A 12,383-nucleotide genomic window follows, 5' to 3' on the forward strand; every position below is an offset into this window, starting at 1 on the left:
TCGTTTTGGTCCGTTGCCAAATGTAACAATTGTTGACTCTTGTGGTTGACAGATTTTCCAATTTAACCATTTGGACAGTTTAGAGTAATTTTATATTTCCGTAAATGGATATGACAGGTGATGTTGGGGGTCTTTGATGTAGATATGGATAAATTGTGTGTTTAGCTCGTAATATGTTTTGGTTCTTGTATATGAAATGATTACATATTACTGAGCTATTGAACTAGAAAACAAAGTATTTCTCTGTCTGTATTTTAACTAAAACATATCAGGAAATTCATTGACAATGATTAACAAAATAAATAAAAGAAATGAAAAAAGTTCTTGTATTACTAAACTGAACACATAACTGGTGCACTGCTCTGAAGGTAAGCTATAGAAAGCCTTACAACGAACTTTGATAAATTTCCAATAATTTAGTTACAATAATTATGCATGTTTCAACACCGATAAACAGAATGAATCACATATACTCATGGATTGGGGTAATTGAAAGTTTGAAACCACAGGTTAAGTGTAAGAGAGGGCCATGTGGCCTTTGCCTGTATAAATAAACAATTGTCTACTCCGTTCTTATGGCCATGCCGACAGTGTGTGCATGAGGGTTGGTTCCGGCATCTTTCTGTTAAAACAACTGATCATTTTTTCGATCATAATATCGTTATGACAGCCTATTATGGGGTCATCTTCCCTTATCTGGCATACGTGGTGAAAATAAAAATAATAATGAGAATAAAAAGAACCCGATTTCTATTGCGACTTCAAAAGAGATGCAGCAATCATTGAAGTTGCAATTAATCCATTGTGTACCCAAGGAAATGTAGACTAATAATCTTGCCTACTCTAATACAAGGCCACAGCGAGACACTTGGCAACATCGCTGCCCCGTCCTACTGAAACAGCTGTTGCACTAATTCATAATGGAGCGTACGAGCAATGTTTATGTTTACAAATTTGTTATTACAGTTGTTACCATGGCAATGGGCCGGCCGGTGCGACGTTATCACAACCAATGCCGTGGCCATGTATTCGAGAAGGCTATATGGTAATATACTTATTATTGGAAATCTGAGTTCCAGTGATTGCTTAATAATCCCAAAAGATCACAAGACTAATGCTTAGAAAGGTCTGGTGCAACTCAACGATATAGGTACAACTGAATTGTATAAATCAGTAGGCGTACTTTTTGGCGGTTCTAATCTGGACCTAACTGTTCATTGTAGTTGGACGTTTAATGATTGGTCCTGACTGCAGTATCGCCTGGTCGTAGTCAGGAACAGTACTTTCACGTAATTAGACATTAGACTCTCATAGCTATTCCTTTTTGCCCTAATCTACGTTCCATGGTGTGCCAGTGTCGTGTTAAACTCAGTAAATTCAATTCATTATAGAATTGAATATATACAGTAATTGACCAAACTATTCCATAAAAGGTTTTAGACTTAAATAATAGTAATTCACCCTATACTAATTACAACGTTGAGAAATTAGCTCAATTATTGTTCTTGAAAACTAAATAAACTTTGTCTCAGTGAGTAACCTTTTATAGTATTACGTAATCCTAAAAACACATGCAGCTATTCTACAAGCGAAATACAAGTATTGTCTGCTTAATAGACCAGAAACACATAGAATACGCCCACGTGAATACAACTCGCCTACATAGAGTAAGGTCATGGTCCGACCACGCCTCTACGATCAAGGCTGCACTGGAACACGGGTGCCAACTTGGCAAGGTATAATATCACGTCAAACAGCTGTTGGTAACAATGATTTGTTGCATAGTTATTTGACAGTGTTATGTTCACAATGGACGTCGAAGTGCTATATTATAGGGATGAAATATTTAGAAATTGGAAAATGATTCGAGCTTTTAATTTCATTCAGTTAGATGCAAGTATTCGTTTAGGTAACATTAAAATGTGCTGTTAAATTGGTAATGAAGGTACATTATGTTAATGTTACTAAAACGATGGCCATTTAAATAACCCTGTGAGGCTGCCGTTAAGTGTATGGGTGTTTTTATTTCTTGCAACACTTTTGAAACTGTTGTAGATTTTTTAGGGACAGTCCTAACCCTGGTACTTTTACTATTTAAATTTCTTTGTCAGAAAGTTTTGTGGCTAAGATTCGTAAAGTATTGTTTTTTGGTCCAGAACGAATCATTCTGATTAAACTGACGGTTTACTGATTGAAAGTTCTACGAGGATAAGGTGAAATATTCAAATGGTGCTAACATGTAAACCAAAATAGGAATGAGTTTGCAAACCAATCAGATAAATATAAAACACTTTATCGCTCGAAAAAATCGTCGTCACTAAAATTAGCCTTAAAATACAAATGGTACAATGTGTCCGTATCGCGCTTTCACTTTGTGCAAACCGCTTACCAAGTATATAAAGTGCTAGCTCAAAAGCTCAGTACTTTTTCCCTTATAGAAATTTGTAGCGTGATTTTTGTAATTCATCTGGAAGTTACATTGATCCGACGCGTTATCCTCCCAAGCAAATTTAGGGGTGCTCCACGTGTTACGGTATCACACATTATCCTACAGGCACGTGGACGGAATTGTATTTTACTAACAAAGACCTTGAATTTGATGTGCATATCAACCTATGATTCTATTAAAGATTTTCTTCCGACTTCTTGTGGGCCATCCCCTGAAGTGGTAGTGGCTCATTGAAGTTAGTTGTAGTAAAATAGCGTTTTATGCCCAGTAACAGTGTAACAACTTGTATAGCTCACTCTGTAACGGTAAAAAAATAATAAGCCGTCCCGGGACTTTTCACCATCCCTGTAGTAAAAATGTTAACTATGATGCTTCATAGGTATAATGTAATATGTTTGTGTACACCAACACAGTCGTATTAGACACAATTATTGAATCACTTACTAAACAGCCGCTTGTTTGCATTAGCAAAATAATCTAAAACAAGTTGGAAGTCGTTTTGGGGAGTTATCTCTTTCCATGGCAAGTATTTTCTTTTTTAACCTAGTTGCTTAATGGTGTAATATGACGAAAGGTTAAAAATATAGTTCATCACACAGGCAAAAAGTGTACTTTCAACCCTCGCACATAACTTAAACTTGGGCTTGGGTTGATAAGAGTCACTTTACACCCTAGTGATTGCATATACTATTTTATTGTACACAGCACAAGTTCAACCTACAAGTTTACTTTTTTCAGTCATGTCCTTGAGCGTAGCTAGGTCACTTTGGTGGTAATCAATTAAATCGTTTAATGTCAAAGTAAATCTGTCACTTCCTGTAACTAAAGCAGCGGTTGACACGCCCAGTCTGAAGGTCTAGGCTACATAAACTTGTAGACATTATAGTGTACATAACCGTGTATAGTATATCCTTCTCTCTCCTGTCAATAGGCAATCAGCTGTTAGTACTGTAACTCAATCTGGGTAAATATTTACACTGAGCTAATCCTAAAAAAAATTATCCTAAAAAGGCTTGTAATTGTAAATGTTTATCAGTGAAATTACAGTAATTTATCAGGCTTGAACCATCTCATTGACCTCCTTGACTAGAATATTCTTATAAAAGTAGTATTATAAGAAATAATGAGAAAAGTCTGTTGAATAAAATAACTATGAATTTTCTATGGTGACATCGATTCATTTCGTGCATTCTACCGCTGACTGTGAGGATACTGAAATAGGACATCTATTTGGACAGGTTGGTGCAGTTTCGTTTATTATTATTTCTTCTATTATTATTTATAATAGAGTGTAGTTGAATAATCCATCCGTAGTGTGCACTATTGTCAAAATTATATTTTTCCGTGTACTAGTTTTGATTACTATGGTGGTTGATTTGACTTAAATGTTAGGTGTGGTCATGTCGGTGTGGTAAAAAAGTTGCCAAATTCTATTTAAAAGAGCAAAATTGAGATCAGTGAACTCTATTGGTGGATCAATATAATTAAGTTAATTTATATTCAAATCCGTCTTCTTCTCGTGGCGTTTCAGTCCAGAGAGCTGAACCGTACTGGACTAAATCTGTTATGTCCTCTCCAGCCAGAAAACCGTCTTAAGCTATAGTTTTAACGTAACTATGCTATATCTACTTTCATTAATAGTCAAAGAGTCTACTCTAGCAGCATAGATGGATGAGAAAAACTAACACTTCTATAACGAAGCTTGGTCCATTAGAATGTTTGGAGCGTTAATACTTCTCAAACATTCTAATGGTTCCACTGATGACCACAGCTCGAGGAAGTTTGCTAAGACTTCGCCTCTTCCAATTAATTTGCTCGCTTTCTCCACTCGACTCAACCGCCCTTCAATGTATGTTACGTAAAACGTTCAAACCCGCAGACGATCTCACATTTCCTGCTCTATTTGGGCTTGTGATAGTTAAAAACTTATGAAAGTCTAGTGTTAAAAAAAATAGTGTTCAAATTCTCATCGCCAGGATGTAAAAATGTAATGTGTTAAAATATCTTTAAAAATGTGGAAGGTGCGTCTATTAAATGTGATATTACATTACAGTAACTATAAAACCCATATCTATGAATAACAACACTTACAACAACTTTTACAAGGTTAATTCCGACTCATAATTCTCACAAATTATGCAATCCCAAATCTCAATATATGACATTAAAATGCATTTACATGGCCTTCAGCTAAACTGAAAATACAGTCATCGAGGTTTGAAGCATTTATTTAAAAAAGTGAACATAAATGATAGGGGACATCAATTAATTTGTTACTTCCTTAAAGCTGTTTCTCGTATTGTAACATGATAAAAAATATCGTAACCTGTTTAATATGTTTTCTTTGTTTTCTAATTTTGTAAAATTGTTTATATTGCTCTCCCTTGCGTATTTTACATCTTCCCCTGGCAAAATGCATTCAAGTCAGCCGATTTCTACTGCAATCTGTTTTTATCATTCACAAAAGTCGCCTTACAATAAAAATTGGCCTGTTCTTAGAAACTTTAACATCATCGAAAGATTTTTGGAAGAACGGGAAAATACAAATAATAGAAAACCATAATTAAAAGGGCATAGAAATACACAAATAAACCGAAGAAAACACATAAGAAAATCAATATAAATGGACATTAGAAATGAATATAATATAAGAATATCCACCTTGTGCAAAACGGAACATAACGACAAAATAATCTAAAAAGTCGCTTGTTCTACGTTTACTGTAAAAACATTGATGCTATGTTTCACGTCGCTGTTGTGTTTATGTTTAACTGTCCATAGCAGCTATATTTATGTTCTACTTTGTAGTCCTCCGCTATGTTCCATTTTACTGCCCAGGCCTTGCTCTTAGCGGTAGTCATTTCCTAACCATCCTTTCCCTAGATAATTACCCAAAGGCCAAGGTCGGCTATTAACCACTGAATCCTTCGACGATCAGGCTGAGGACGAACTGGGTCATCTCAAAGATTAGATCACTAGTGTTTGATAGCTACACTACAATGTACCGTGATTAACAGCTTTAGACGTGGGAAAAGTAAGACTCCACGAGTGTTTCGTGGTGCATAAGACAGAAGAGGTACTGTAATGCAAATTATATTGTTAGCCCATATAAATAACGTATTAATAATGCATATCCAACAAGTTTCATAGTTCCATAGAATCGGCATAAAAATGTTTAAGACTTATGATTACATTTTAAATGTTGTAAAAATAAGAGTTCCGAATGAAGGCATAAAGTTATTTGAAAATGTACCTAGCTTGAGACAAAGCCATCCAACGGTGTATTAAATTTGACAAGCAGCATTTAGTATTTTATGTATAACGAGATGTTACATCTAAATCGAAGCATAGAACAAAGAGCTTCTCTTTATTCTGTAATGAATGGTAACAAAGTTAAAACATAGAAATTCTGAATGTGGAATAGGAGCTTTTACATTTCATACATGCTTCGACATCTAAGAATCATAAAGTAACTGAAAGGAGTTACGTGTTTTTATTCCGTCTCTGTTGCATTAAATGTTTGAATCTTCTTTTTTGTAACCATAAACGAAGCAGATTTTTAGGAGTTAATGTGGCATACTGTATTCTATTTTAAGATTCAAGACTGGACATGTAACTAATTTATTTCACATTGTCGAATGTCCTTTTGGGGGTTGAGGTACACACATTAAATTGTAAATTATTCTCTTGTTTCAAATATTCAAATATACTTTGATTCATTTTCAGTATCAGAGAATCTTTATATATTTGTAAAAATTCTTTTTACAAAGTAGTTAGCAATGATATATTTGCATGACAAATATAACATAAACTGTTTGGATTATTTTCAAAGATCCGTTCAGCCTCCAAATTACTGTGCTATAAAATGGTTTCAATACCTCATAAGATAATCTTTGGTTGAGAGTTTCGGTTCTTAAGTCTGAACCATCATAAGGCCTATAAGAGGTCAAGTAATCTTTTCCTTTAAAGATAGTCAACCGAGTTCAATAAATACCTAACAAACACACGAGAATAAAACGTTCATACTTTGTGAAAAACACGAAATAAACAAAAGGACATTGACAAAAGCCAACATGACCGGGCTGAAGTAAAGTATAGACTGTTTGATTTGTTTTACCCAAACAAATAAAAAAATCCCCAAATAATTTTTTTCCAATTTTCTTAGCTGTCAAAAAAGTACGATCTCTTTGATAAATGCATTTTATGATCTAAATCGCAGTCTATTCAATCGTCCTAAGAGCCCCATTCCCCATGACAAGACACCATTAAAGGTCCCATGTCGTCCCACGTGAGGTTTATAACACTTGGATCAACCTACGTTGTAACATGGCGCAACATTGGACGAAATACGGGTCGATGATCTCCTGAGTTATCAGATGATTTTGACTTGATCCGATCAAATATTAAAATGGCATAATCAGCTGATTTAAGCTACTTTTATACCATTGTTGAAACTGTGATCAGTGTTAATCACAGTTTCAACAATGGTATAAAAGTAGCTTAAATCAGCTGATTAAGTTCGGTAAAATTCTAAATTGGTGAGGGTACTGTGGCTGTTTTTTGTGTTCATAAATTATATAACATCAAAATAATATCTTTAAGAAGCAAAGAATATGAATAATTATAAAAGCAAGCTAACCATTCTGAATGAATAGGAACTTTTACCACAATTTTAAACATGTACCATTGAATTTAATTCATAAATCAATTCTTACATATTAAATATATTTCCAGGAACAATAATGGATCAACTATCTTCATTGAGGATTGGCCAGATAAGGTAATTTTAGTTGGCCCATTTTGGATGTAATATATTGCACCCACTGAATTTACTAAGATTGCCAACTAGAAAATATACTATCCACATAAAAATAGTTTTACTATATACTTTGTGTTTAAAGCGGCTCTTTGCAGTTAGCGATCAATTCAATCATCGTTTGATTATTTCTCGTCAACCTAAAGGAACCTGACCAATGGTTTGTACTCCTTCGATACTACACCGGTGGTTTGTATTTTGAACATTAACAAAGGTCTACTTGGACGGACTTCTACAGGAGGTTTAAACGAAGATGTACTGCGTTTTGAGAATATAACCAACTAACTTTGATAACGACATACAACCACTTTAAGGCACCTTGTGCAGTATGCAACGTAGAAAGTAATGTCTAGGACATCAGAAACCTTGCAAATTTCAAATTTACAAAATAATTTGTGTCTAACGTTACGTATTTGTATTTTGCCCAACTTCATGAGATGCTATGTAAGCCGTAATTTATCAATACCTAACATAGCATTTTTTTCAACAAATCTTCGCTGAGTGGGCTGAGCCTACTCCAGGCTGTTCTGGCCTCAAGATGAGTCCGTAGGTGTTTACATTCCCGGAACGTGTAGCGATTTGCCAGAGACTGAGTTAAGATTTCGAAATTCTCTGAATGGTCTCCAACCCACGACATTGGGGCCGAAGACCATTGCAACTCTGACGCAACACAACCGTTCACATGAAAATGCGTTTGGTTTGCCTGTCATTCACTCCAGTTTATTGTCAGCTGTCAACAATAGGTTGGTAACTCTGTCATTTGACAGGTGTACCAATGCCAATAAAACTAATTGTGTTAATTTCACGGGAAATTGGTTCGTTCATACACATTGTGACTTGGCAAAAGGTTATGTAATGTCTCTATTGTAGATGTAGAAGAGAAAATATCAGGTGATATACTATTTTGTCATCGATAATTTAAATAATGCACTTATTTTCTATATCTTGCTAATATTGATGCTGGGATGTATCAGAATACAAAATATGTATCCTATCAAGACTCTGAAATAGTCACAGGTGCAGTATTCATAATGTACGGCCTCAATATAGAGCCGTTGTTTGGAAATTTATTTTAATTTTACCATGCGTGATTTTACGTGCATAAAGGGTGTAATAATGCTAAAGACTTCTTGTACACCATAAGCAAACCATTTCCCAACTTTAAGTTCTACTTTTAGGTTATTTTTATTTGTTACATTGTTTAGTTTGCCTTTGTAGCTTTGTTCGTCTTATTTTTATTGATTCTGTACAATACATGATTAGTTACAAAATTATTAAAAAACTACTTCACTAGCATTGGTTGATCATATGATACGACAGTGGTAAAATACGTCTTTTGACAATATTATACAGTATATACAAAACTGCAAAGATGTTATATTTTTTCAAAAAATCTTCTTTTAAATGAGAAATTAAAAAGCTATAGTTACCGGTTGCTTTGAGTTGTTAGGCTACTGAACAGAAGTCCAAAGAGATGTGGCCTTTGAACCCACGTTTGGCCAAGCAAATGTTTAAAGATTGCCAAGACAAACAATTAGGAGTTTAATGGGCTTGTTTGTGAACGTTTGCTCTTCTGACGGTAATTTGTTTGCTGATGTAAAAGCTCTACGCAACTCGCTCTGAGCAAAAAAATATTCCTGGGAATCGGAAACATCGTTTGATGGAATGCAAAATATATTTTTTTAAGTTCTGTGTATTTTTTCTCTAGGTTGTTCTGATCTACTATGGACATTTTGCAATAAACATTAATATTTATTTTCTTAATTAGAGAGGTAGTTTCTATCATGAGGGTGGTGGGGGTGTTCTGCAGTTTATATAATCCAAGTAAATCCTGGTTTACAACCACAAACAGTATTTATGGATTTTATTTTTGACCCCTAGTCTTCAACTTTAAAACAGTATCGTAAAAATAGTAGTAATGTAGAAAGTATGTCCCGATGCATATTCTTAACACGACTTGAAGAAGAAGCCCGAGGAATAAATGAACCAACCCTTAAACCCGTTTGAAGGGTTATCATTTTACTACCTACGTAATGATGCATTATTTGGCGAATGTTATTATGATGGCAATTAAAAAGTTAAAAGAAGCTTTAACAATTAGCCTGCTGGTCTCAGTAAATTGTATTCCACAATCATCTAATAAGATAGAAACTGGACTCTCTTATTTAAAAGCAAATTAAAATACTAATTTCCAAAAATTATTCTGAAATTCGTAAATAATACTTCCAGTAGCCATAAACCAAGATAACCATTCATTTGGCCCCACTTCATTTCAGAAGATATTAAGCTCACGAAAAATACCTGAACTTCCATTAGCACGGCTCAAAACAACGACTTGTCATGCATATATTCAACCTCTAACAAACATCTACATTTAACCAAACCTCGCAACGGTAATCAACCATGATCGGATACACAATACGGACATTACTCAAACAAAGTCGCCGTAAGATTTATGACCAGATTATGATTCAGAGACGAGTCCCGATAATTAACAAGATATATTTCCCATCTGCCTACGATTTGGGTCCCACGTGGACATAAATATGAAGTGGTCATCTGAAAAAGGCGGAACCAACAATGGTGAAATACAATCGCTGTTTCGGGACGCCACCGTTGACACATGTAGGCGGTTTGCGGAGGTGGGCTCCCTCAGGGTTGGGTTCTGGGACCAAATATTTTGACTTCGCGAGTGAACTTATGACGTTTCATTTAACGATTGGTGAGTAAATTTAAGAGGAACGAGAAACAGTTTATAGAAACAAAAAGTATCAAAAGACGTTTGGTGAGTAAGAAAGGGCATTTAGCTAAACTACGAGTAACACAAGAAACAATTTATAGGAATATCAAAGTCAATTTAAAATTCAACTTAACGTGGACACACTAAAATTCTAAACATATAATTGTTGAATGTTGATATCAGTATTGATAAATTCTTTAGTCAATTTAATTGGCGTAAAATGAAAAGTAAAGAGACTAATAGGTTGTCCAATCCCAATTTGCTAAACTTATTGAAAAGTCAAAATATTCGTTAAAATATTAACAGGCAAATAGGAAAATAGGGTCAGGGGTCAGGCAAGTTTTAAACAATTTTAAAACAGAAGTTTCATAATGTATACTACCTTAAATATAATTTAATCTTAAGGTAGGAATATATTTTATAATAACCAGATTAGTACTTAAACCGGACAACGCAGCACCGCGAAATGCAATAGCTGAAGAACAAAATCTTTGGTTTAAAATGAAAATGGCACATAAAAAAAATAGTGAACACGAAAAACATATTTAAAACTATCGTGTATGCCTATTTCTTTTATAGGCTACATGATTGAATATTTCCTTTATATACCTTACATAATTTATCACCTTGAATATGGCATGTAAATAATTACAAGTGCATCTTGTGATGGTTCAACATAGAAGGATTTATTCATCACAATAGTTACAATAGTAGGGGTGGGGACTACGGCCTCATGAATATAGTAAACACCGAGGATATAACTTGATACATTACAAACACCATCTATTCAACTCACGATAACAAAGTAGGGAACTCGGTAACTCGGAAATGTATTTGTTGCTCGTAGTGCGGCGAAAAACACTCATTTACTAAATCCCTCTTGTTTACGATTTTCCTCCACTACGTCACACCTTTGCACCTCGCGCTGTATTTCAACGGTTGTTAAGAGTTACAAATTACCTGTTACAAGGAGCCCCGAATAAGGAGAACGCGGAGGCGACGTAGGGACTTTGAACTGCGATCAGGTTCGAATAGTCCAGGTCATGGAACTGGCGAACCCACGCGCAGTGATTCACCCTGGTGCTAATGTTTGGTGAATCAGTTATAGTAATATCGAGATTCACATATTCGCATTGACTTTGCTCTTTGCATATTGCCAGTAGATTTAGGGTAAATTATAGGAGAAATATGTATTCTGTATTAGCACAGTTTAAGCTTCCCGGATATCAGAAACATGCTTCAGATGCAAAAATTGGATGAGGAGTCTGCTAGCAGTATGCAAAATAATGGTTATTTAACTTTTAAAACCTGAGTTTTAATGGGCCAACAAATGCAATATCGGGTCAGTATAAGTCGAATCAAATTAGGTTGAGCTAAGTTGATAATACATTGCATTAGCTAAGGGATACATAAAATATATGCCGTTTCCTTGTCGTTTTTTAGGCTAGAGATGTTTTTAGGCTAATAGAAGTATGTTCCATTTAGCATTGACTTTGAAAGCTGCAAACAACTCGTCGTATTGTTGCACAGTGTTGAAGTTTACGTTTGGGTACGCTGAAGTTAGGTGAATTCATAATGTCAGTATCATTATTTAGTGAAACTTAAGGACAAGTAATTTTTTTACTAGATCGTTGCATTTGGCCACGATAATAATTTAAAGGCCAGGAAATGTTTTAAGAAACAAATAGTTATATAAAATCTATATTTCACATTTAGACCAGAAAAGTTATTTAAAATTGTGTTCAGTTTATTCACAAGGGTGCTAAATTCATAAAAGAATGTGTTAGAGCGAATATTGAGAGTTCAATATTTTGTGAATTGGTTACGACCCGATCGTGATTCGCTGATTTTCACCTGTTGAATTATTGAGTTTGTGTACTTTGGTGTGGGCCAAGATAGAAGGTCGTTTGTGAATTTCTTGTATGATAGATAAGGCAGCAGAAATGTAAAATAAGGAATATTTTCAGTGCTATAAAAATACTTGGACTCATATCAATGGAGTATTCAATGAAATCGTGAATATTAAACGTACCGGTAACCAAACTTGTTGAACAAAACATTTCAAACGTGGTGTCGAAGACACATTTGCGACAATGCCACACTGGAAATTATCATGAATCAAATGTTGAAACTAATGAACGTTGTTTCTTTACTAAAAGTGAACATATGTAGAGAACTGTTCTAAATTTATAAAGTTATAGATAGTGCTGAAAGTCCACAAGAATGTATTCTATTGCTGGAATGGTTTAACAAATCTGTTATAGAGTAGCTTTATATTTTTTTGTCCAGGTTCGTTAAGAGGATTGGTGAATCTACGTGTTAGGACCATCGATGTATAACTACTACCATTGACTATATAACACTAAGTAGTGTTATAT

The sequence above is a fragment of the Macrosteles quadrilineatus genome, unplaced genomic scaffold (genome assembly GCF_028750875.1).
Source record: "Macrosteles quadrilineatus isolate MER2022 unplaced genomic scaffold, UCM_ALF_1.0 Scaffold_8__2_contigs__length_117827958, whole genome shotgun sequence".
NCBI lineage: Eukaryota > Metazoa > Arthropoda > Insecta > Hemiptera > Cicadellidae > Macrosteles > Macrosteles quadrilineatus.